Raw genomic sequence first — 26,498 nt, 5'->3', positions numbered from 1 at the left:
CTATCCAAAGGGACCTCATCACACTAGAACCTGGATCAACTTGAAATCCACTTTAGAGAGGGGGCTTTAAAAAGCTCAGCCAGACAGGTCCTGGGCCAGAATTCTGAAACTAGAATTCTGTAGGAAGCAGAACCCGGATTTAAAGTGGATTCATTCTCTAGTGTGATGAGGCACAAGGAGACCTCACCACGCTCCAAGGCAACTGACGAACAGCTCTTACCAGCAGGAAGTTCTTTTTCTTATTACTCTTTATTTATGCCTTTCTCCCCATGGGGATTCAAGGCGACTAACATTATCCACACTAAAGTTTAAAAAGAGCGATACAAAGTTAAAAAAATAATTAAATAACAGTGTGGGAAAAACAGAATTACAACAGCAAATACATTTTAAAAAACCCAGCAAATACATAATGGCTTTTAAAATTCATACCCCCCCCCCCCCAAATCCCACCCATTCTCCCCAGGGCCTCCCTAATGTTTAGATAGAATCTGTTTTCCTGAAGTTTGAAACTATTGTTCTGTGTCCTAGTCTCCAGTAGTGTGCTGTGATATGTATCATGGTTACTGATATTCTGTCCTTTTAAATAAGTGGTCTGGCTGTTCCATATTGCACTGCAACCCTTTTAAGCCAACCCCATGAAGCCTCAAATTTATGCAAGTTTTCAGAATATCATATATATTTTTCTTCTGGTATGCTATTTTGAAAGGGTGCAGAATGTGTCATACCCAGCATGTGGCCTCATGTTGTAACACGCCTGCAGGGTGTTAAATATCTTATGCTGACAATTATTATGTAATAGATGCATACCATTTTGCATAAAGTTATTATAGGTCATGGTATACAGTGCCTCATGCCTCATGCTATTTTACTGCATAGCTGATAGACATAATATGCAGTGGAGGAATAGAGGAAATGCTCTGTGGAAAATTAAACTTCTTCCTGGGAGTCATTTGTGTTACCTGAAGAAAAATGTAAGGATAGGATTTTGCACCCATGCCACCATGGTTCTAATCAGGGTCCAGAGTTGGCTGGAAAAGGCATCCCTGAATGTTTCTACTATGCCACAATAGTACTTCTGGCCCCCTTAAGCATGATCTGTTGCTATGGGGTGTATTTCTACACCAGTGTTTCACAAACTTCTCCATTTGTTTTGGACTTCAGCTCCCACAATTTCTAACAGCTGGTAAACTGGCTGGGATTTCTGGGAGCTGAAGTTAAAACACCTGGAGGAACAAAGGTTGGGAAACACTGATCTACACTGTAGAATTAATGCAGTTTTGCACACCTCCCTAACTGCCATGGCTCAATGCTCTTTGGCAGCATAAGATTAATTGATTGCAAAACAGCAAATTTTGCCAAGAAATGTATGGAGTAGGTTTGAGCTTCAGTTTTCATAAAAGCTATTCAGTACAAGAGTATCATTATGGGTAATGGTGGATTTAATGTTAAGAAGCAGGGATCTGCAGCAAAATGTGGGGTATCAATTTAAACATGTAGTACTATAAAGATCCCTTAAGGGGCTAATTAGAAAGCCCTGAATAGTGTTTTGAACAGAACACCAGCCCCTTGTATGCTGTAGCTCAGCTATTTTTAGTAGCAGCTCCAAGCATGAATGCTGTATTGTGCTAGTGCTACAGGGCTTCTGTTCTGGATTTAGGCTGGGCTCATTCAGGAGCACTGTAGTTAGGGTTTTTCTGCATGGGACTAACAGCAAGAGTCGTTTTTACAAGAAACACCTGTACTTAGGGACAACAACCAGGAGAATTGTGTGCCAGACTGCCATAGCAACATTTGAGAAGCATGCATATGTAATCCTTGGTCTACCTATTTTGGGTCTATTTTTTGGAAACTCAGTTTTTATGCATGAATTTCTTTTACTGTTTTATTTATTGGCATGGGGCCACCCATTTTCAAACTTACATGTTCTTATATAAAAACATATCCTCTGAGTCTTCATTGCCATTTTGTAGGGTGATTATTAAATGGTTGTTATGCCTTATTGCTTAAACATGGCTTCTCAGGAGTTAGGTATCTTAATTCCATTGGGTCTTACTCCAAAGTAGGCATGTACAGGATTGAATACTGATTGTATATGTGAGCTTACTAATGTGAGCTTATATTCTGTTGGGCTACTATGCTAGTATAAAACTAGTTGCACAAAAGAGATATGTTTTTACAGAGGTTTCATAAATGCAGCCCCCTAAACTCCTCTTTTTACTTGATAGATGGCAGCTAATTGACCATTGCACAATGAGTTCAGGGCTCATTGTATAATCAGTTACACAACTGTGGGATCCAGTGTATATTTCACTATATTATGATATCTTAAGATATGGCCATTAATGCCAGTAAATATGAGAAGGAGGTCACAATGGGAAGCCTAAATGCTTTATGTGTACTGGTTCCCTGTATCATAATGTTGAAAGTAACTTTGGCCTCTCTCCAGCTACAGTAAATCTGAAATGGGAAGCTGACTGCGCTTTATCTCTTCTCATCCCTGCTGTTCCTGTAATTAACGCTATTTTAAAATACTGTAGTTGCATCTCTAGCTGTCAGAGTTGTAGTTTCCTTTACAAGTTTATTTGACCAATTTACATAAAAGTTACATTTCCAAATATTTATTCATTTGGTGGTTTGCTCCTTTAAATGTTCAATTTAAATTGGTTCCTTGAGTGGTTTTTAAAAACTTTTGTCACATCTGATTGTGTAGCTCCCTGGCTTTTAGGGAAGGTTTGGGCAGCATTTATGGTTCTGGTAATGCCATGACAACGAAAATGAATTGCAGTTTTTTAAAGAACGCCAGCCACTATTTTTGCCCATTTGTTTACCATGTTTAAGCCTCTTGTTGCTTTTGATGATTGTATTGTTGCTAGAAACATACAATTCTTTCTGTAGATATATGTCATGCTACTAAGCATTTATGTTCTGCCATGGACATAGTATTTTTGCGTTGTACTAATGTCCCTCTCGATTAGTATTGGTATGACTCCTTCATTTTAAAATGTCCCCAGTCTTTTGAAGTACTGTTGCAGATTGAATGTTCCCAATAAGCTACTGGAACTCTTTTCTATGAATATATTTAAAACCAAATTCAGCAAGGCTACATCTTTTCTGCTACTTCAGGATGTCTACTTTTATGTTTAAAAATCAGGAAATGAAAACTTGCCTGAATCAGCCACAAGAGGGTGAAGTTTCACCAACCACTTAATTCTTCTGGTGTGTGGGTTTTTAAAAATGATTTTAAAACTTTTATTTTGCCAAACTTATTCAATCTGCAGTCAGAATAAATTGAATGGTTCACTAGACTTTTGTCACAAATTACTCTGCAAATGTTGGAACTCTTAATAAAATTACTAGGCAGATGGCTGTATTAGTCATCTATAATGCTTTTCCTTGAAAGAAGTGGGAAAAGGCTAGTTCTCCGTTTTCAAAATTTGTCAGTTTATTCACAGGACATTATGAAATTATTTATACACCTTACTTAGGTGATCCCTCGTAGCTCGAGGACGATTGTCTTCCATCTTGGGGGTGGGTTCTTAGGTGGCTGAAGAGACTGATTCTTGACCCGCATATTCTCCCGCAGTGAAGACATCGGTTTCCAGGTGGAAGGCGGTCCTGGTTGGGGTTAGCTTGACGCTCCTTCCTCTTGGCACGTTTCACCCTTAGGCCCTCCGTTGGTGCCTCTTCGAACTCCGCAGCACTGCTGGTCACAGCTGACCTCCAATTAGAGCGCTCAAGGGCCAGGGCTTCCCAGTTCTCAGTGTCTATGCCACAGTTTTAAAGAGAGCCAGTATAGTTTAATGGTTTGTGTGTTGGACTATGAATCTGGAAATCAAGATTTGAATCCTTATACGGCCATGGGAACCTATGAGTGACCTTGGGCAAGTTACACTTTTTCAGCCTCAGAGGAAGGCCAAGGCAATCCTTATGAGCAAATCTTGCTTTAAAAAATCCATGATAACTTTAAAGTTGCCAAAAATCAGAAAAAAACTTTAAAACACAAGAACATTTCGACCATGGAGCATTTTTGGAAATTGTTAAACTAATTTATCTATGGATTTATATAAAAGGCATAATTGTTCTGCTGATGATAGGTTCTTTGACCTCATTATACGTTCTTTTAAAAGAATAGGAAGAGAGGTGATTTTTACTGATTTCCTTCCATCTTGCAATCTCTCCCCTCCCCAATTTTTCCAGAGAGTTTTGGTATTCTTCAGAACAGGATGGGAACTGATGATCAGAGGTGGAATTCTGACTGTACAGTACTAAAATGGATCATCATTTCCTGGCTACTACAGTCTAATACTAATTGGGTCTGTAGCTAGACTGTGACCCCCATGCACATTTCTACTAAATGATTTGTACATTTGCTGAAGTAATACGACTCTCTTTGAAATCTATAATCCACGGTTTCCCCATTTCTTTTAGAGTTCATATGTTTGTTTTTTTAGAGCATAGTTCTATTTAGTTATTTTTTTTACATATTTGGAATTCTTAAAATAGACTTTTGAATGTTTAACAAATCAGTTTGTTCCACTTCCAGTTAAGGTTTTTCTGTCCTCTGGTTAAAGTTATTTGAAAAAATGGCTGCTACCTCTTATAGGGGGATTCTTTGTATTGAAAAATATAAGGAGTTGGGAGTGCTGTAGAGAGGTAACAAGAAGGAGGCAGCAAGGATGGTAATTTTAAATCAGATGTTTGGTAAACATAAAGTCTTTGTCTAATTTGCCTGCCAGGAACTGGAGGAAAATCTATCAAGTTATTTCCATAAGCATCAGCTCTTTTTTGTGGAGTACCACAAAGTCACATGATGAGGAAAGGGAGAAATGACGGGAGACCTGAGGAAATTGACCCATGAATCATTAACATGCCTTGATTTTTTTTCTTTGCTTAAGGAAACCAGTTATTTATAGCTTTGCATTTTGCATGATTCTGAGTTTCCACTTGATACTTTAAGAAGATTATGCCACTTAATCCTTTGTTGCTGTGTACTTAGCCAGCTAGTTTGTAGCAGCCCTTCCCCTATGTATCATATGACAAGTTATGTTAAAGGTCATTGTGTAGTTAGTTGTGTTTTGCATTGCTCAGACTTTGCTAGAGATACTAATTTCATGGCACTTTCAGTATTTAAGAAAAGTTGACAGTGCAGTACATTAAACTATTAAACTACAACCAGTTTTTCCAGTTTGAATTGTCGAACAGGGCAAGAAAATCACAGGCCTTTAGAAGGGACCTTAAAAGACCTGGAAAACAAATAATTAACTGAGAAGTTGTTGTGTTTGATTATATGTGATCACTTGTGTTTTCCCAGTGAATTTCTTCGTTAACAGTTTGAATTATTTCCCCTTTTATTATGGATATAGATATAGATTGGTTGTTTGATGTCGATTGGTGTTGGGATTGGGTGGGTTGTTAATTGTGTCCTTGGCTGCTTTTGTGGCGAGGCATTGAATGTCTGCCTCTGTGTGTTTTTTAGTGTGTTGTAATCCGCTCTTGAGTCTCCTTGGGCAGATAGGGTGGAATAAAGTATTATTATTATACTAGCTGTGCCCGGCCACTCGTTGCTGTGGCGAAGTATGGTGGTATGGGAAATAAAGTATTGAGGAATTGGTGGTAGTTAAGGTCAAGGGTAAAGGTTTTACCTTACATTAAGTCCATTATAAATGGGTTATATAGCTGTGTGGAAGGGCCTTGAGTCTACACTGCCATATAATCCAGTTCAAATCTGATAATCTGTATTTTATAGGTAGTGTGGAAGAGGCCTAAGTGAGGCCTAACTCTGCCTGTCCCCTGGGCTGAGTGGGTTGCTAGGAGACCAAGTGGGCGGAGCTTAGCCTTCTAACTGGCAGCAATTGGATAAAAACAATTATTCCTCTCCCTCTAATTAGGACTTTATTTTTCTTTTCTTTTTGTTGTATCAACCCAGAGGCATGGATGAGGGGTTGTGCTGTCAATTTTTGAGGTCGTGGGGTGTTTAGTTTTGTTGTTTTGTCCGCTGCTGTGATTCCATCACTCTTTTATATATATAGAAGTATAACACAGCAAACAAGATAGATTTGCTGGATTTCATATCACAAAATCACAAGTCGAACACTTCCCAAGTGTCTAGGACTGTGTGATGTATTTTCGGATGATGCGCGCAGATCCCAGTAGGGTGGCCTTTTGCAGTTGGCAGATCGTAATTTTGTCAATGTCTGTTTCCAAATGCCGGCTGAGATCTTTTGGCACAGCGCCCAATGTGCAATCACCACCGGAACCACCTGCACTGGTTTCTGCCAGAGTCTTTGAAGTTCAATCTTGAGGTCCTGATAGCGGCTGAGTTTTTCCTGTTGTTTTTTTGTCAATGCGATTGTCACCTGGGATGGCAACATCAATGATCCAATTTTTTTCCCCACAACTGTTATGTCTGATGTGTTGTGTTCCAGAACTTTGTCAGTCTGGATTCGGAAGTCCCACAGTATCTGCTTGTTTTGCTTGCAAGAATCCTCTGCCCCCTGATCTTCTAGGCAGATATAGCCGGTCAACATCACTGCGGGGGTGCAGTGAATGATGAATGGTCATGAGTTTTCTTGTATTATTATTGTAATTATTATTATTATTGCATTACATTCCTTTATTTTAGAAAGGAAACACACATGGATGCCATTTCTCACTTTCTGCAAATCTTTACTTAAAATCCATATTTTTAACAAACCTTTTGCCATAGCCCTATAGTTTCTCTATAGTATTGTGAACACCGTAAATGAGCCTGAAAATATGTGAAGTGATATTTTATTGCTATCCTTTCAGCCTTTCCCTATCCTTTTTCTGTTGTTCTCCATTATTGTTTTCGTTCTCCCCAATTTTTGATTTCTGGGTTGTTTGATTGTGACCTTCTTGGGGCAGGAACTATTCCATGTAGTAAGTAAATTTCTTTCAATTGTATTAAAAACCACACACTTCCATCCAATCATACTCTTAGTGTGTGTAAAAGATAGGAAAGAAAGAGTGGCATAGATGACTTCTTGTTCTCTCTCTGATTGTGTATTTTTTTTAAAAATGCTAGTTAGTAAGTAAACTAACCAACCTCACTGATTAGATTAGCAAACTAGAATTTATCTTGAACTTTGTTTGCCCTTTTGCACAATCCCGTAATGTCAAGATGAAGTTCGGCTTCTTCCTATTCTTGGTTTAGTGAGAGGAGTACCGGGAAGGGGGTGAGCACAGCACTTTGAACAGACTTGTTCTTGTTCCTAACATTAAACCATAATTTAGTGTATCATTCAAATTACCTCGGTGTCTTTTGATAATTAGTGAAACCTGAATACAAACCTCTATCAGTAGAATAGAGAACTAAGCAGGAATTACTTTTATTCACAGGAAAGATTTCAGTGTTTCCTATTGTTTGTTTCCTTTAGGAAGCGGTTGTTGCAGTCAAGACTCATTTGTAGAAGTATTTATTTTAGCTGTTAATTGAAACCTATAATCAACATTAAGATACCTGATGGAGACAGAAGAAGACTTAACAATCTGGGAACAGTGTTCTTGAAAGATAGCCACTTTCACAAAGTATTTTGAACAATAGCTTCTGGTGAATGATGACAATTTCAAAATTTATTAATTTTGTAATGGTGAAACTGGTGCTTTGCCTTTATTTCAGTTGTTTACTTATCTATCCAAATGAAAGATTGAGTTTCAAAAGCTCATGTATTACCCTGTTTCCCCAAAAATAAGGCAATGTCTTATATTAATTTTTGCTCCCAAAGATGTGCTAGGTCTTATTTTCAGGGGATGTCTTATTTTTTCATGAAGAATAATTCACAATAATTCACCCTGAGTCCCCTGTTGGGTGAGAAGGGCGGGATATAAATATTGTAATAAATAAATAAATTGTTGAACCAAAAAAATGAACATTTCTTATATACTGTACAGAGTTGTCATCAGAAACCAGCATAACCATATATCTGGATGATGAGTCTAAACTGTCATAGAATCCAGGTTTCTGAATCCAGATTATCTGTTTTGAAGCAGGTGATATGATGCTTTGAAGTGAATGATATGAATCTAAACCAGGCCTGGGCCAACTTCGGCCCTCTAGGTGCTTTGGACTTCAACTCCCACAATTCCTAACAGGCTACTGGCCCTGAGTGGTTATATACCAGGATGAAATAAATACATTTGGTGAAAGAGTGATGGTGCTCTCTTTTTTCACTCCACTCTTGATGCAACATCAATGGGAGCCATAGGGACTGTATCTTGTGGAATTAGTTCTTAGAGCTGCTTGTTGAAAAAGTATTTGTGAAAAGACCTAATCTCTAATATGTCTTGCATTGAGATAAAAGTCCAGTTTATATAGGGATTGAAACTATTTAAGATGGGAGGACAAAAAAAGGAGGTACAGTAGACTCACTTATCCAACCTTCACCCATCTAACATTTTGTATTATCCAACGCAGTCTACCTTTTAGTAGTTAATGTTTTTGTAGTCAGTGTTTTCAATACATTGCAGTGTTTTGGTGCTAAATTAGTAAATACGGTAATTACTATACAATGTTACTGTGTATTGAACTGCTTTTTGTTAGTTTGTTGTACAACATGAAGTTTTGGTGCTTAATTTGTAAAATCATAACATAACAGGCTTTTTTAATCTCTCCTTATTATCCAACATTTTTGCTTATCCAACATTCTGCCGGCCTGTTTATATTGGACAAGCAAGACTCTGCTGTAGTTGCTTTTCCTCATTTTCTCCAAACATGTTGCTAGTACTGAAGTGAAAACAGATCTCTTAAGTGAATACTTGTGCCAACTTACTCTTTAGTTGTCAGTTGAATTTTACACTCTTGAAATAGCTATAAAAATGAATTAATGACATGCTTTCTTTTCTGCATGTTGGCTGTGTATATAAGTAGGCAAAACTGGGTAGCTAAGACAAGCATGCTTCTAAAAACATTTATGTAGAAGGTCTGCTTGAATGAATAGTGCAATGTTGTAATCACTGAGTACCACGAGAAAGTAATTAATGTTCATTACCATCTACTATAATTTGCTGAGTTAGATAGCTGACTATAAAGAATAACTGTTATAGTTTCCAGGTTCACTGGAGCAATTTCACGCTACACAATTGCAGTACTATGCTTCCACTTTAACAGCCCTGTCTGTATCCTGTGGAATTCTATGGTTTGTGGTTTGGTACACTGCTGGAGCTCTCTAGCAGAGAATACCTCTCCCTAAAGTTTAAATCCCAGGATTCTGCAAGACAACCGATGCAGTTAATGGGTATCTGACTGCTAGGATTGTGTAGCATGAAAGAGCCAAAGGCCAAAAGATTTGTAGCTTGTTTTCTCATCAGAAACTGATCCAGTTTAATTGTATGTTCTTAAAAGAAGACTTTCCTGTTTTTCTCCCATGAGAGGGAAGAAGCAAGGTCTGTGAAAGGTTTTCCAGGTTGTCTGGAAACTGGAATATAATTGTGGAGCACTGATGGAAAAGGCTACATAGCTTTTTCTGTTATCAGGAAAATGTGTGACTTTCCATGGTTTTATGATGTAATTCATGCAGTGAAGTAAGGCAATAATTGGCTAGCACTTTTAATTTCTTTATAATTTTCCAGTAAATCGTTTCCCATGCTTAGTTCTTTCCTCTAATGGGAAATCTTTATAAACATAAAGAAAAATCTTTGCAGTAGTTTAACCTAGGAAAACCTATTTTACGGATAGCTGTATTTGTTTTGTGGAATTTTATTGGTATGCTTGTTCAGCGTGACCTAGCATCATAGAATAATAGAATTGGAAGAGACCACATGGGCCATCTAGTGCAACTCCTTGCCGTGCAAGAAAAGCACAATCAAAGTATCCCTGACAGATGGCCATCCAGGCTCTGTTTAAAAGCTTCCAAGGAAGGAGTGTCCACCACACTCTTCAGGCAGAGAGCTCTACTGTTGAACAGCTCTTATGGTCAAGAACTTCTTCCTAATGTTAAGGTGGAATCTCCTTTCCTGTAATTTGAGCCCATTGCTCTTAGTCCTGGTTTCAAGAGCAACAGAAAATAAGTCTGCTCCCTCTTCTTTATGACACCGTTTCAAATTTTTATACATGGATATCATGTTTCCTCTCAAACTAACCATACCCAGTTCTTTTAAGACGCTCCTCATAGGGCATGGTCTCCAGTCCTTTGATCATTTTAGTCTACTTTCTCAAGACACCTTCCAGCTTGTCAATGTCTTTTGAATTCTGATGCCCAGAATTGGACACAATATTCCAGGTGAGGTCTAACCAAAGCAGAATACCAGGGCACAATGACTTCCCTCAATCTGGACACTATACTCCTTTTGATGCAACCCAAAATCCTATTGGCGTTTTTAGCTGCCACTGTTGGCTGCTGTTCAACTTGTTGTCCACGAAAACTCCAAGATCTTTCTCACATGGACTGTTGTCGAGCCAGGCATCACCCATTTTGTATCTTTGCATTTCATTTTTTTCATTTGACCTTGTTGAAATTCATTTTGTTAGTTTTGGCCCAGCTCTCTAATCTGTTAAGATCATTTTGAACTCTGCTCCTGTCTTCTGGAGAATTAGCTATCCCTCCCAATTTGGGTGTCATCTGCAAACTTGATAAGTATGACCTGTAAACCTTCATCCAAGTCATGAATAAATATGTTGAACAGAACTGAGCCCAGGACCGAAACCTTTGGCACTCCACTAGTCACTTCTTTCCAGGATGAAGAGAAACCATTGTTGAGTACTCTTTGGGTTCGGTCGCTTAACCAAAATCCACCTAATAATAGTACTGCCTAGCCCACATTTGACTAGTTTGCTTGTAAGGAGGTCATGGGGAACTTTGTTGAAAGAATTACTCAAATCAGGATATGCTATATCCACAGCATTCCCTTGCATCTACTAAGCTTGTAACTCTAATGAAAAAGAGATAAGATTAGTCTGGCATGACTTGTTTTTGAGAAATCCATGTTGACTTTTAGTGATCACAGCATTCCTTTCTAAGTGATTGCAGATTGCCTCCGTAATGATCTGCTCCAGAATCTTTCCTACTATTAATGTCAGGCTGACTGGACGGTAATTGTTTGGGTCCTTTTTTCCCCTTCTTGAAGATAAAGGGACAGCATTTGCTCTCCTCCAATCTGCTAGGACTTGTCCTGTCCTCGAAGAATTCTCAAGGATGATTGCTAATGGTTCTGAAATGACTTCTGCAAGTTCCTTCAGTACTCTTTGATGTAGTTCATCTGGTCCTGGAGACTTGAATTTGTTTAGAGTTGCCAGGTAATCTTGGACTACTTCTTTCCTTATTTTGGGTTGCATTTCCCCTATTACCTCATCTCCTCCATATTGTTCAGGTTGAATTCCAATCTTCTTTTGGGAGAAGACTGAGGCAAAGAAGGTGTTGAGCAGCTCTGCCTTCCTATTTGTGTGAGGTGCAGCCCATCCTTTGCCAGTTGGCAATCTTCTTGGAAGGGCATACCATGGTCCAGGAAGCTAAATGGTTCTTCCTGACACCATCTGCAGAGCCAGTTATTCACCTCTACTATTTTTGTGGGCTGCATCGTACAATGGGAGGAGAGATGAAAAAGCCACCGATACATTAAGATCTTTTGGCTTTCTTCCAAGAACTTCAAAATTCTTACTGATCTTTTGAAGATTATCCTTTGCAATATAATTGGTTCCTACAAAGTAATAGCATGGCAATATAATTGGTTCCTACAAATTAATAGCATGGCAATACAAAGCAATAATACAGATATCAGGAAATACCTATTTAAATATGTTGATGAATAAAAACAGAAGAAATTCAGTAAAGCAGCACTTATTAACTGCAAATTGGGGTATGTTTGTGCATACATAAACATAATCTGAAACAAGCCCCAATTTTAATTTCTTTATTTTATCTCAGGTGTTCCTATAAATGCTACAATTTTGAATATACAGTGAAAGTTTACAAGGAAATAGGGTTGTGAAGATAGAATGATAATTGTTTGCAACTTATCACAGCACAAGTGCTGAAATGGTATCTGAAATAATCTTATTGATCTGTACATCCACCGTTATGTTGGGATGCCAAGACACCCGAAACCTCTAGAATTTCTGTTTTTCCCTAGAACATCTTAAAGAAGGCAGGGTATTTCTAGTGTATAACTATATACAACTCAGTTCCTGAAAGTGTAGCTAAAGCTCTTTGGTAAGATGACTTTAATAAGCCTAATATTAGCAATAGTTCACAACAGTATTTTCCTTATTTTTTAACATAGTGCATCAAACACCATTTGCATAATGTTGAAAGTATTATAATGTTACAAAATTATATTGTTCATGTACCTTTAACAGGTAATATGCTTTGTCAATTTGTTACAGGTGGAGCTGTGTTTGTTATATATATATTCTTTGCACTTTGCACTCTGCCTGTTCTGCTGTGTTTTTCTCTTTGAGTTTTGTTTTGTTCCTGCATTATGCTTCTGTATTAAATTAAGTTTGACCACATTACTTCAGGGCTTTTGTTTCTGCTGCAGCTTTATTTTTTAATACTCTGCAACCTAAGGATTTTACCTTTGCTAACAGGTTATGGGCCCAGAAAACTACAAAGCCAATGTGTTTGTGCTGATGTTTTATTTTGAAGTATGTGGTTTGAAAAGTTTTTTTTTGCTCCTGCTGTTTTGAAGAGCAGCGAAGTTTAAAAGCGGCAGTTTGCTGCTGAATGCTGAACCTTGGGAGAGACCTGGAGGCATGAAGAAGATTTATAGCCTGCTATGGTGGAGTGTTTGTTTGGTTTGCCTTCTACATGCTTGTGCAGCTAGGGCCAATTTTTTGTTGTTTTCCTTTTATGCCTTGCATGGAAGGTTTTTCTCTTCAGTAAATATTTTGGAAGCTGAAAGAAGAAACTAAAAGTCTGTGAGTCAGACCCTGCTTGTATTCCAAAGAAATACAGCGAAGTTTGGAAGAAATCAGTAATTTCATGGAGGAGTGAGTATAGACTGGCTGGTCTGAAATTTTTTTTTCTGGAACTTTGGAGCTTTAAAGTAAAAGAACACAATGGCCTTGCCGCCTGTTCAAGTGAGTTCACTCCCGTTTGAGAGACTGAATGATAAGAATTGGCTGAGCTGGAGTGTTAGATTTAAAGCTTATCTGGTTTCTCAGAATTTATGGAAAATAATTGAGAATTTGCCAGCTCAATTAACTCCTGCTGAGCAACACCAAGATGAAAGAGCATTGGCGCTGCTTCAGTTGTCTGTGAAGGATTCTTTGTTGGTCCACCTTCATAATATTCCTCATGCACAAACTGCATGGAATTTGTTTAAAGATATGTTCCAAAGACAATCAAGTGGCTCAAAGATAATTCTTATGCGCCAGCTGTTTAACCTCAAACATGAGGAAGGCACTCCAGTTCAATCTCACATTACAAAAGTTGTGGCTCTTTTTTCGGAATTGAGAGCAAGAGATATTATTTTTCCTCCTGAGCAACAAGCATTAATTTTAATGGGGTCTTTATCTCGCTCTTATTATGCATTTATTGACTCTCTTCATGGAATTCCAGACATGGATCTCACGATACCATTTATTTCGGGGGAAATAATGGAATTTGAAGCTCAACGTAAATTGAGAAGTGTTGATTCTATACAGAAGAATCTGGGAACTGTTTCTAAGGACACTGCTTGTAAAGACACTGCTTGTGTTGCTAAGCCAAAATCACAAGTTGTATGCTATAAATGCAAAAAGAAAGGGCATTATGCTAAGAATTGCTGGCAGAATCCAGGACAATGGAAAAATAAGCAGGTGGAGAGACCTAGTTCTTCAAAGGATTTTCAGCATGCTTTCCTGGTGACTTCTAAAATGGATACCATGAACTCTTTCATCATTGACTCGGGCTGTTCTCAACATTTGGTAAAGTGTAAGGAACTGTTATCAAATGTGAGAGACTCTGATATAAATTTTATTTCTTTGGCAGATGATAGAAAAGTACAAGTAATTTCTTGTGGTGATCTTTATGTTGATCGTCTAAAATGTACTTTTGAGAATGTGTACTATGTAAAAGAAATTGTGTATAATATTCTCAGTGCCAACATACTTTTGGATGAAGGTTTTGAGGTGTCTTTAAAGAAAGAAAAGTCTATGCTGGTTGATCCTCAAGGTAACGAAGTGAAACTGATACAAGAAAATGGATTTTTTATTTTAAAGTCATCTGATAATGCTAATATGTCTGCTTGCATTAACCAGATACCTGATAATCCCAGGCCATTACATAGCAAATGTATTCATGAATTTCATAGAAAAATGGGTCATTTGTCATGGCAGTATTTAAGGCAGACAGCTGAGTTGTGTGAGGTTCCTATTCAAGGATGTAAGAATTTTCTAGATTGTGAAATTTGTGCATCAGAAAATCTTAAGAAAGCTCCTATTGCAAAATACAGTACTAGAGTTTCAAAAAGGATCTTAGAGCTTGTTCATATTGACATATCTGGTCCTCACCCTACTTCTGTAGGAGGGTCAAAATATTTTTTGATTTTGGTAGATGATTTTTCAAGGCTGAAATTCACCTTCTTTCTAAAGACTAAAGGTGAAGTTTTTCAAAAACTTTCTGTTTGGCTGAAGTTAATGAAGACACAGTTTCCTAAGTACCCGGTAAAAGCTTTTCAGAGTGATCGTGGTGCTGAGTTTATGTCCAAACAAATGCAGAATTTGTTTAAAAAGTTTGGTATAGTCCACAGGTTAACAAATCCTTACTCACCCAGTGAAAATGGGGTTGCAGAAAGGTGGATAGGCGTCGTAAAGGTTGTGGCTAGAAAAATGTTAAGAGATGCTAGTTTATCTGATGGATTGTGGGCTGAAGCCGTGGCAAATGCTACCTATGTGCTCAATCGTTCGTTTTGTAGAAGTGTTAATAGTATTCCTTATGTATTGTTTTTTGGGAAAATTCCTGATTTGAGTTCAATCAGAGTTTTTGGAAGTGACTCATTTGTCTTAATTCCTTCTCAACAAAGACATAAAAAGGATGCTATCTGGAAGAAATTGAAATATCTTGGCCCTGCATCTGAATCAAAAGGTTGGAGGTTTTGGTGTGGTGACAATCGAGTGATTGTGTCTAGAAATGTGAAGTTCCAACAATATAGTGGTTGGGAAAGGATACATTCAAATAAGGAAGTGTTTGTGCCTTTTGAAACTGCTCAAATGCACACACCTCAAGTCACACAGCCAACTACACAACAAGTTTCACAGCAGACTGCTACACAAACGAATACACAGGTGCAATCAGTGTCACAACAGACTGCACAGCAAAATATACAACCAAGCACTTCCCAAGATACACAGTTGGGAACACAAGTGCGAGTGGAGCAAGAATCTACTACTAGTCAGTTACAAGTTAGTAGTCCTGTGATTAAACAAAGTGAATCTCAAAAGAGAAAAGCTGAAGTTTATAGTTCAGAAAGTACTAGCTCTAGTAGTTCTGAGAGTGATGAGACTAATGGAGGAGATAGTACTAGGACTATTCCTAGACGCAGTTCTAGGAAAAACAAGGGTATTCCTCCAAAGAGGTACCATTGTGAAGCTGTGAAAATACAGGAACATGACTGGTCTGAACCTCATAGTTATAAAGAGATGTTGAAAAGAGATGAAACTGAGAGAAATTTTTGGTTAAAAGCAATGCAAAGTGAATTTGATTCTTTGAAAGATTTGCAGGTCATGGTGAAGTCTGAAACACCTGACAATGTAAAAGTTCTAAGTTGTCGTTGGGTTTATAGACGTAAACAAACCAAGGATGGTGGTTTTTTGTATAAGGCCAGATTAGTTGCCAGAGGCTTTGAACAGATATATGGAGAAAATTTTAATGAAATATTTAGCCCCACAGTGTCTGGGGAAGCATTAAGAATATCCCTTGCAATAGCTAGCAATAGGAATTTAAAAGTTAAACATTTTGATGTGAACACTGCATATCTTCATGCAAACTTGGAGGAGAAAGTTTATATATCTGCTATCCCAGGTTTTGAAACTGACCTTCCTGAAGGGTCTTATCTTCTTCAGAAAAGTCTTTATGGTCTCAAGCAGAGTGCACGTAACTGGAATTTACATTTGGACAAAGTGTTAACAAAACTGGATTTTGTTGCTAACAAATTTGATCCTTGTTTGTACTCAAAAGGAAGTGGAAACACACAAATGTTTGTTGTAATATATGTGGATGATGTGTTATGCATTGGTTCTGAGGAACAAATTCAGGAAGTATTTCAGAGTTTGAACAAAGAATTGAAAATCAAAAATCTTGGAGATGTTAATAAATATCTTGGCATAAATATTGTTAGAAATGAAGGAGATTTTGAGTTAAACCAAACTGACAAGATTTATGATCTTTTGAGAAGAACAAGAATGGAAAATGCAAACACTGTTAATACACCCATGGCACTTCAGTTTTTACAACATGTAGATGGAGAAGTGTTCGATAATAATTTCATTTATCGTTCAGTTATTGGTGCTTTATTGTATATTGCAAATAACACAAGGCCTGATATTTCTTTTGCTGTTGGTATTCTAAGTCAAAGGATTCAAAATCCTTCACATACAGACTGGGAAGGAGTGAAAAGAATTCTGAGATACTTAAAGCAAACAGCTGGAAAAGTTTTCAGAATTTGCCCAGATGATAAAGAGTCTTTAACAATACATTGTGATAGTTCTTTTGCAAATTTAAAGGAAAATAAATCTATTACTGGTTTTGTGATAAAATATGCAAATACACCAGTGTGTTGGAAGAGTAGAAGACAGAAAATTGTGGCACTAAGTACTGGAGAAGCTGAGTTCTCAGCTTTATCTGACGCTTTGACATCAGCAGAATGGTTAGAATCTTTAATTAAAAGTCTTAACATTGATTTAGAATTGCCAATGCAAGTTTTTGTTGATTCTCAAACCTGTATCGCTTTGAGTAACAGTCAAAATATGAAAACAAGGTCCAGATATATTAATGTCAGATATTCAAATGTACAACAATTTGTTAAAGACAAAAGAATTGTTCTCAATTATATTCCTTCAGTTGAAAATGTTGCTGACATTTTTACTAAACCTCTTTCTTTTGAAAAACATAATGAGTTCTGTAAGAAATTGAATTTATAAATGTGAACTAATATAATTTTGTGGAGGAGTGTTGAAAGTATTATAATGTTACAAAATTATATTGTTCATGTACCTTTAACAGGTAATATGCTTTGTCAATTTGTTACAGGTGGAGCTGTGTTTGTTATATATATATTCTTTGCACTTTGCACTCTGCCTGTTCTGCTGTGTTTTTCTCTTTGAGTTTTGTTTTGTTCCTGCATTATGCTTCTGTATTAAATTAAGTTTGACCACATTACTTCAGGGCTTTTGTTTCTGCTGCAGCTTTATTTTTTAATACTCTGCAACCTAAGGATTTTACCTTTGCTAACACATAATTCACCTGTACACGATGGATGAGTTCTACCTCTCTTTGATTTTTCATTTTTATAGCCCATATTTCCAGTATCATCCTTTTAAGCTTCACATATCAGTGCTCAAACTTATCATTTTTCCAATCACTCCATTATCCATTGACAATATCATCCACATTATTGAATATGCATAACATCTTGATTTTGCACTTTGACTCTTCTTTGTCCTGTGTTCCAAATTCAGTCTCTCATTAAACCATGTTATGTATTTCTAGAAGGTTACAAAAAAATCTAATATTTTGTCTCTTAATAGAAAAGTAATCTTGGCTCCTTCATTTGTTTTCTTACATTATCTCATCACTCAGTCATAGCCATCCATAAACATCTAGTATTCTGCTGCCAAAACTGTTCCTTCTCTCTGACAGAGTGACTACTTCTGCTTAGATCCCATCACTGGCTCTTGTCTGAATTTGGGGTTTACATTGAGGTAACCACCTTTTGCTAGTGATCACATGTTTCGGTTTGAATTATTTTCATTAGTTTGCCAGTATTATTGCAAGTCCAGCAATTGTGAGAATATCGAATGCTATGAAAGTGATGGTTAAGAACATCTGTGCTAATCATTCTTACTGAGTTAGGAAGTGCTAGGACCTTGGGTCGCTGTTACAACTATCTATTTGCTGTGCTTACTTCATTTCCTAATTTTTATACAGTCCATCTAAAAAAAGTGTTAAGAAGGACATTGCATTGCATAACCCAAAGATTTCTAATGGAAAAACTACACAATATGAAAAAGCTTCCAGGTACTTGTAATTGTACAGTGCTTAGTATTTAAAATAGATGACCTCAGTTCACTGGTTAATGGAAATAATTCTATTTGCAAGAAGCCCTAATGATCAAAACCTTTGGTTTTTTTTATAGAGCGGTCTGTAAAACATGATAGTAACTTCCTGGAGTCCTATTTGTGTAAAAAAACAGCATATAAATAAAATAAATGAATAAATTAAAACTTCCTATTCAGATACATTTTGCACATTATGGAATTTCTGATATGAAGTTTAAATATTTCTGTCTCAGCTCTGGTTACAGTCATGCTCAGTATAATGGTTAGGAGCAATTACTGCCAACTGTGGTCATAGTTTCTACAAGTAGGCCTTCCCCACTTGGATTTGAAGGACCATGCTATCACATACTCTGGAACTACATGGAGAAACAACTGGAAAAGCTGACACAATATGAGGATTTAAAGATCGAATTGCAAAGACTCTGGCATAAGCAAGTCAAGGTGGTCCCAGTGGTGATTGGCAGACTGGGTACAGTGCCTCAAGACCTTGGCCTGCATTAAAACACAATCGGCGCTGACAAAATGACTACCTGCCAGCTGCAGAAGGCCACCTTACTGGGATCTGCGCGCATTATTCACTGATACATCACACAGTCCTAGACATTTGGGAAGTGTCCAACGTGTGATCCAATACAAAAGCCAGCAGAGTGTCTGCTGTGGACTCATCTTGTTGTGTTTCAAATAATAATAATAATAATTGACAAAATTACGATCTGCCAGCTGCAAAAGGCCACCCTGCTGGGATCTGCGCGCATCATCCGAAAATACATCACACAGTCCTAGACACTTGGGAAGTGTTCGACTTGTGATTTTGTGATATGAAATCCAGCATATCTATCTTGTTTGCTGTGTCATAATATAATAATAATAATAATAATAATAATAATAATAATAATAATAAGGGTTGTAAGAAAAGAAGAGACCACTTGGGTCATTTAGCCCAACCCCCTTCTGCCCTTGTGCCGTGGGGGCTGGATAAATGGCTTCGATGGGCCGCATCTGGCCCCCGGGCCTTAGTTTGGGGACCCCTGTCCTAATATATATCTCCCCTGGACTGATAAAAAGGAAAGTTAGCTAAAGTCTCAGAAGATGCTGGCTTATCCACTATAATAATTTCATTGACACTTGTGTTTAAAATGCACACTGTCTTTTTATTTCAAATGTTCTTTCAGGACTGTAAAAGAGGTAGTTTAACACATTTGTGAATGTTGAAAGGTTTATGCCTGGCAGCTGAAAGATAATAAAAGATGCTAGGCACATTGTTTTGGGAATAAATTCCATAATTGGGTGATGTTTTACCTGGAAAAGCTTTTTCTCTCTTGTCTTGTTATATGCCTTCAAATTAATTCCAAGGTACGGTAAACCAATAATAGATTTTTCTTGATAAGAGTTAGTCAGATGAAATTTGCTATTGGATTCCTCTTAAGGTGAATATTCCTTCCCAATGGGTTTCCAAGAGTAGAGATTATAATCCAGGAGATCTAGTCCAGCACTCAGTCCACTATATCTCACTGGTTGTCCTCTGGTCTCTACCCATCTCTTTTTTTTGTGAGGGGAGGGCTCACCAAATAGTATTTACCAATAGCCTTTGGAGTGTAAAATATAATTTTAGGGCAATGCTATGGATTGGGACCAGTATTTATTTTCCCATTGTACCAGGGAACAGTACCATACTTGTGCCCATGTCCTTTAAATTGATCAGAGACCTACAGCCATTGGCTCATGGACTAACATCAGTCCAGGGGCTACAACTCTTGAGTAGTTGGCAAAGTAAACACAGAAACATTTTAAATGCAAGAAGGGGCTCTATGTGCTATAAATGGCCAAGAACCAAACTGGAATAAAACACACTTAGTAGTTGTGTGGCTGTGTTTGTTTTCGTAAACAATAGTTTGGAGGATCACATTGTGTGTGTGCAGGGGAGATGTTAACCCTTGGATAGGCATGCTTGTAACAGCTCAAGAATAGTATTTGCTGTTTTATTTGTAAGGATATTTTTAACCTTCACTCCCTTTGAACATGTACTTTCTATTGCCCGAATAAACATTAGTTGCCTAGATTTAGCCTGGATTTTTAAAGATTGATTTGTGCTTTTGAAGATTTCCAGGAAAAATATTACTAATAATGTTCCCTACAGATTTTTTTCAAAACTGAATTTTTATCTTAAAGCACTGGAAAAGGTCAATGGTTTTATTTTTCTTTTCTTTCTGTAATCAGTGGGGAGGATGTCTTGTGTTCTTGTAATGCAATACTATGATAACATTAATCATCCAAGCTATACGTGTACTTAACTATTTTTATAGAATGGAAAAAGCTTAAATGCTTCTTTGTCTTTTTTGGAAACGGTCAAAAGTTCCCTGCTCAAAATAATTTAAAAATAAGCCACGTGTATTTCCTAGGGCACTTTTTGTTGTTTGGTAAAAAGACACTGCTAGAAAGGGACAGGAGAATTTAGGACTGCTTTGGAGTAGGACCTCCCTTTTTGTCTATACATTATATATTTTTAAATTACAGTATTTCAAATCCCAAATAAATTCAGGGTTTTAGACAGAAATACATGGGGCAAACTCTGAGTACAGTATTTTCTACTTTGCCATCTGTTGTATGCAGAGCTCTTTGGAGTGTTCTTCCTCAAAAAGGAGTTATCTTAAGCCCTTTGTACAATTAACTGGCTGTTTTGTTCTAGTAGAACATAGTGAAGTGTCTGTAGGTGTGCCTTGTAGCAGAGAGAAAGAAGGTTATTTGCTGCATATTTCTGCTCTTTCCTCACCTTCACTTTAATATAGCAGATGATGAAGTGGGAAATACCATACCCACAGCTTGCCCCATGTAGTTCTGTCATCAGGATTTAAGTTTGGTGTCTCTTATCAGTATCCAAACTGGGACTGGGACCCATTACATGTAAACAAAAGTGCTGTGTTTTCTTCACATGCCTTACCTATAGGGCATAATGATATGGCTTTGACGGAGGTCGAAACTCCTGAATTTATTTGGGATTTAAAATCATTTTTAAAAAAAATAATGTAAAGTTAAAAAGGGAGGTCCTGCTCCAAAGCAGTCCTAAATTCTCCTGTCCTGTTCTAGCAGACTCTTTTATCAAACATCAAAAAGTTTCATGTACTCCCTTCTTCAGTGTATTATTTCCCCAAATCTGAACCTCCCCCACCAGCAGAAACAAAGGCGGACTTCCAAGAAAAAGAAAGCTTTTAGATAGGAACTTGAGAAGCCTCTTCTGTTTTCCTCAGTGATTGAAGAGCAGGCTTGCTCTTGTGCTCTTTTATCTTCCAGCCAAAAAAAGAACAGCTCTGCTGAAATAGTCTAATTTTAAAGATGTTGTCACCAGACATCTAGTCATTGGCCTAGTTGGCTGACTAGAAGTCTTTGGTGATCATAACATTAATGTTTCCCTAACACACAAATTGTAGATAACCTTTTCTGAGAAGACCAGATTTAGAAATCTTCGTATACTAGATAAAGAAAAAGCTTGCATACTAGCACTGCGAGCCCTCTCTGCAAATTATTAGTGATCATTTTGGCTAATTAGCACTGTTGCTAAATCCAGAGCATTTAAAATCCTGATAAAATGGGACAGTCTTGGCTTAGCATCAAAAATAAACTAGTCACTAGATAAACCTTTGGAGAACACATTGTGCGGTCATGAGGCCACTGCTAAAAAGCCATTTTTCTACATATAACTAGCCTATATTTTTAATAGAGGCATTGAAAGAAGATCCTTAAGATAGGGGAAAGAAACAATGAGTAAAATTCATCTCAAACTTCAATGATTTCTGTGTGCTTATATGACTTGTCTTTTTATGGAACCCATGGGTTTAGTGTAGGACTACACAGATCCATTTAACTGTTGAGTTCTTCCTTTTCAAACCAAAATGGTCTCTATCCCACCCTGCACCCCTAGGATGCAATATTCAAATCCGTTTTACATCAAGTACACTATAAGTTAATGAAGTCTGCATAACACCTCCACGCTGTAATCAAGTCAGGGCTTTGGAGATTTTCTGTCATGTTCACCCTTTTCTATTTTCCCCTATTTTAAAACACCCAGCAGAGGTGTTTACGTAACTCAAAAGATGGCTTATTATTGGTGACATTTTAGTTGTTACTAAAAAGGGCATTATTCAGGATTTTTCCAAATATATGCACACATCAACCTTCAGATGTTTTATGTTCCCTTCAGATAATTTTCCTCCTGGCAGTGGAACAGAAAAACATACAAAAGAAGACAGTGGAGTGAGTTACTTGCAGTACTGGCCTTTACTTTCTTAATGTCTTTTATGTCACATTTGTTCAGCAATAGGCAAATATTGTTCCCTGCAGGTTATTTAATCATCTTTTAATTTATTTCATTTATTAAAATATTTATATGCCATCCCTTATCATGGGGTTTTAGCGTAAAGTATAGTTAAAAAATAAACATTTTGAAATACTTCCAGATTAAAACAATAAAATAGCTTAAACAGGATAAAAGCACATTAAGCAAGACAATTTCAATAAGGTCAAGAAGCTACAACAATTAAAAAGCACATGTTTACATGTAAAAGTGAATTAAAACACAATGACTTTGATAAAAAGCCATACCTTGACTTGGCATTGAAACTAAACCAACACTGACACCAAACTTTCAAGAGGAGAATATTCCACATTGGCATGATGACACACAGGAGGTCCTCTCCTACTGACCTCAGTTCTTGGGCAGGTGGGGAGAGGCATTCCTTTAAATATTGAGTTGCCAGGCCATTTAGGGCTTTAGGGGTTCAGCATGTTGAATTCAGACTAGAAGTGAACTGGCAGTTCCTTTAAAACTGATGTGCATATGATACTCTCCGCAGCAATTTTGCAGCTGCATTTTATACTACCTTTAGTTTTTGAACCATCTTCAACTACCACCCCATACCAGTGCTGAAACAAATGGTGCCATCCCCGCAGCCAAGTATACTCTTACCATCAGTGCATCCAGAAGAGGGAACCTTTAATTTCCAACTCCGTTGACTCTTGATGATCCTCTGTTCAACTAGAGGATAGTGTCCGTGTTTCTGTACAGGAGCAATTTTTGCATCCTTTCCTGGTGGGCACAGCATCAAATTAGGATATTCTTGATTTGCCTCTACATGTGCTGGAACATCTTTCTTCTCCAGACGATTGAGCCTGCCATCAGCACCTCAAAACCGACCTCCAGTTCCATTCCTGCCTCAAAAATGACTTCTTGCCCCAATTCCATGATCCCTACACTGTTGATGGTGGTGTCATAGTAAATTATTGGTTCTTACAATCTTACTTCAGGTCAAGGTCTTACTTTCTTAGTCCTCCAGTCCATGGTGATCTCCATCTCTATACTTATCATACCTCAGGGTTGTTGTATGTCTTTCGGGCTGTGTGGCCATGTTCCAGAAGTATTCTCTCCGGACGTTTCGCCCACATCTATGGCAGGCATCCTCAGAGGCTGTGTGGCATGGATAAACTAGGCAAGGCAAGGAAAAAATATATATCTGTGGAGAGTCCAGGGTGTGGCAAGAGTCCTTTGTCACTGGGAAGCCAGCATTAATGTTTCAGTTAATCACCCTAGTTAGCATTGGAAAGGCTTTGTCTCTTGCCTGGGGGGCATCCTTTGTTCAGTCATTAGCGTCCTTGGGTCTCCTCTGTCCTCAGAGTGTTGGTTCCATCTACTGTTTTGATTTTAGAGTTTTTTTTAATACTGGTAGCCAGATTTTGTTTTCATGGTTTCCTCCTTTCTGTTGAAGTTGTCCACATGCTTGTGGATTTCAATGGCTTCTCTGTGTAGTCTGACATGATAGTTGTTAGAGTGGTCCAGCATTTCTGTGTTGTCAAATAATATACTTTGTCCGGGTTGGTTCATCAAGTGCTCTGCTATGGGTGATTTCTCTGGTTGAATTAGTCTGCAGTGCCTTTCATGTTCTTTGACTCTTGTTTGGTGACCTGTGTTTGGTGGTCCCTATGTATACTTGTCCACAGCTGCATGGTATCCGGTAGACTCCTGCAGAAGAGAGAGGATCCCTCTTGTCTTTTGCTGACCGTAGAATTTGTTGGATTTTCTTTGTGGGTCTGTAGATAGTTTGTAGATTGTGCTTCTTCATCAGTTTGCCTATGCGGTCAGTGGTTCCCTTGATGTATGGTAAGAACACCTTTCCTCTGGGTGGATCTTTGTCTTGACTCTCATGGCTTGTTCTTGGCCTTGCAGCTCTTCTGATGTCTGTGGTGGAGTATCCATTGGCCTGTAGAGCCCAGTTTAGGTGGTTTAGTTCACCTTGGAAGAGGTGAGGTTCGCAGATTCTTTGTGCACGGTCTGTCAGGGCTTTGATTGTGCTTCTTTTTTGACTTGGGTGATGGTTTTTGACTTGGGTGTGTAGGTTTTCTGTAAACTGTGTGACCCAATTGTTGATTGGGTTTGCGGATGACCAAAACATCTAGAAATGGCAGTTTTCCTTATCATACCTCCTTTCCTCGAGGAAGTCTTGGGAGCAGGACACAGAGCAAAGCCTACTGAAACAGCAGAACTTGCTATCATCATGATCGTATGCTCTTACTAGTATGACCAGTTGCCATTTAGAGACTATCCCTGCTGCTCTGATTATACAAATATTGAGATAGTTTTGATCCCCTATGTCTCTGTCACAGTCAACATCAACACTCTTCCATCATCTTCAGCCCAGCTCCATCATAATTGGTACAGCTCAGTCCAGGTCTTCCCAGCGACAGCACTCCACTCCAGCACACAGAATGAGTTAGAAGTTGAATGCAGTGTTCTGTAAATTATTTGATCCCATGCCCCTGCTGCCTTTCTACGAGATGACAGGAATCTTGTTCTTCAAAAGGCTTCTCTTCAGTACCTTCACAATCAAAGGATGCATGCCAGAGACATTCAAGTTGTTTTAGGCTTTAGTTCCTACAACGTTTATCACGTTCTTCACAAGACCCGGGATGAAGCTTCTTCAAGCCTGGTTCCTGTTACATTTCAGTCCTCTCCTGATGAATGATCATGATCCCAAGGAGCATTCATCACTCTCTATAGTGGTGGATCGACTTGTGAAATCTACAGGGCAGCTTGCCTTTCCTTTCCCCCAGGTTACAGTAACTGTCACTATAGATCTTCATTGGAAGGTTAGGGTGCCCACTCAGCTGGACTCTCAGTAACAGAACACTGAAGCATACTGCATTTAAATAGTAGTCACTTGTTAACAGTCATAAATGTCTTCTGAGCTTTCAAGCCTTGCCTCTATGGCAACCCGAGTCAAGTGGTCTTCAGCAATAATTTGGTATCTTCCATTTGAACAAAGAAGGCAGAACAAGGTCGGATATTGCATTCCTCCTATGGATCTGTTCAATTTGTCAAGGGATCTCCATGAGAACACCGTAACAGACTTATTAAGCAGGACCCTCAAGTCCTACCATGAATGGAAGCTGCATCCCAACACTCTCCCTGTGAGCATCAGATGGTGATTAATACCTGCTCTAGATCTTTTCCTCATCACCAAATGCACAGTTTTGTCCCATCTGCTCCAAATTTGCCGTGGGAGAGGTTTGCTCGGTATTGCATTCCTCTTCCACTGGAGAGGTACTGTTGTGTATACTTCTCATCCCTCAAATGCTATGTGTCAGCGATTTCGTGGAACATGCAGAACATGAGGCAACTCTCGTGCTTTCCATATCCTAAGATAAACAATTACTAAGGGCATACAGGTGTCTCCACCCTCCTACTGGCCCCATAACTCTCAGGAGTGTAAAACTAATTCTCAGAGTTGTCACAGAAGCCATTTGAATATCTGTCCCAGTGTGACCTGAGACTTCTGATTTGGAAGGCAGCCTTTTTTGTAGTCATAACTTCAGTCAGTAAGGTGGAAGAATGTGCTCTCAGGGTTGATCCATCCCCTTATCTCTTCTTCCACAGAAATAAGATGGTCCTCAGGCCCAACATATTGTTCCTCTTTCTGCCTTCCACCTCAACCAAGACATTGTGTTATCTTCCCTGTTGCAGAATCCTCGGTCTTATTTTGCATACTCTCTACTTCTTAGAGCTTTTACCTTTTATGTGGACCATATAACTTCCTTTCAGTTGTCCCAGAGACTACTCAACCAGCAAGAAAGACTTGCGAGTCTCCGTGCAGTGTTTTTTTCAAGTGGGTTGTCATCACTATCCAACTTAATTACACTCTTGCTCAGAATAAATATCCTGCTCAAGTACAGTCCCAGACATCCTGTTATAAGACATTTGCAGGGTTGCTACCTGGTTCCAGCCTTCAACTTTCATTATGCA

At 38.2% G+C, this 26,498-nt stretch overlaps 1 protein-coding gene across 1 annotated transcript in view; it reads left to right on the top strand.

Annotated features, from left to right (window-relative positions):
* rcan1 (regulator of calcineurin 1) overlaps nucleotides 1-26,498 on the top strand; it is a 67,338-nt gene that overhangs the window by 747 nt on the left and 40,093 nt on the right. The window lies entirely within an intron of this gene.

This window comes from Anolis carolinensis, chromosome 3 (genome assembly GCF_035594765.1).
Source record: "Anolis carolinensis isolate JA03-04 chromosome 3, rAnoCar3.1.pri, whole genome shotgun sequence".
NCBI lineage: Eukaryota > Metazoa > Chordata > Lepidosauria > Squamata > Dactyloidae > Anolis > Anolis carolinensis.
This window is presented reverse-complemented; position numbering and strand designations above follow the sequence as displayed.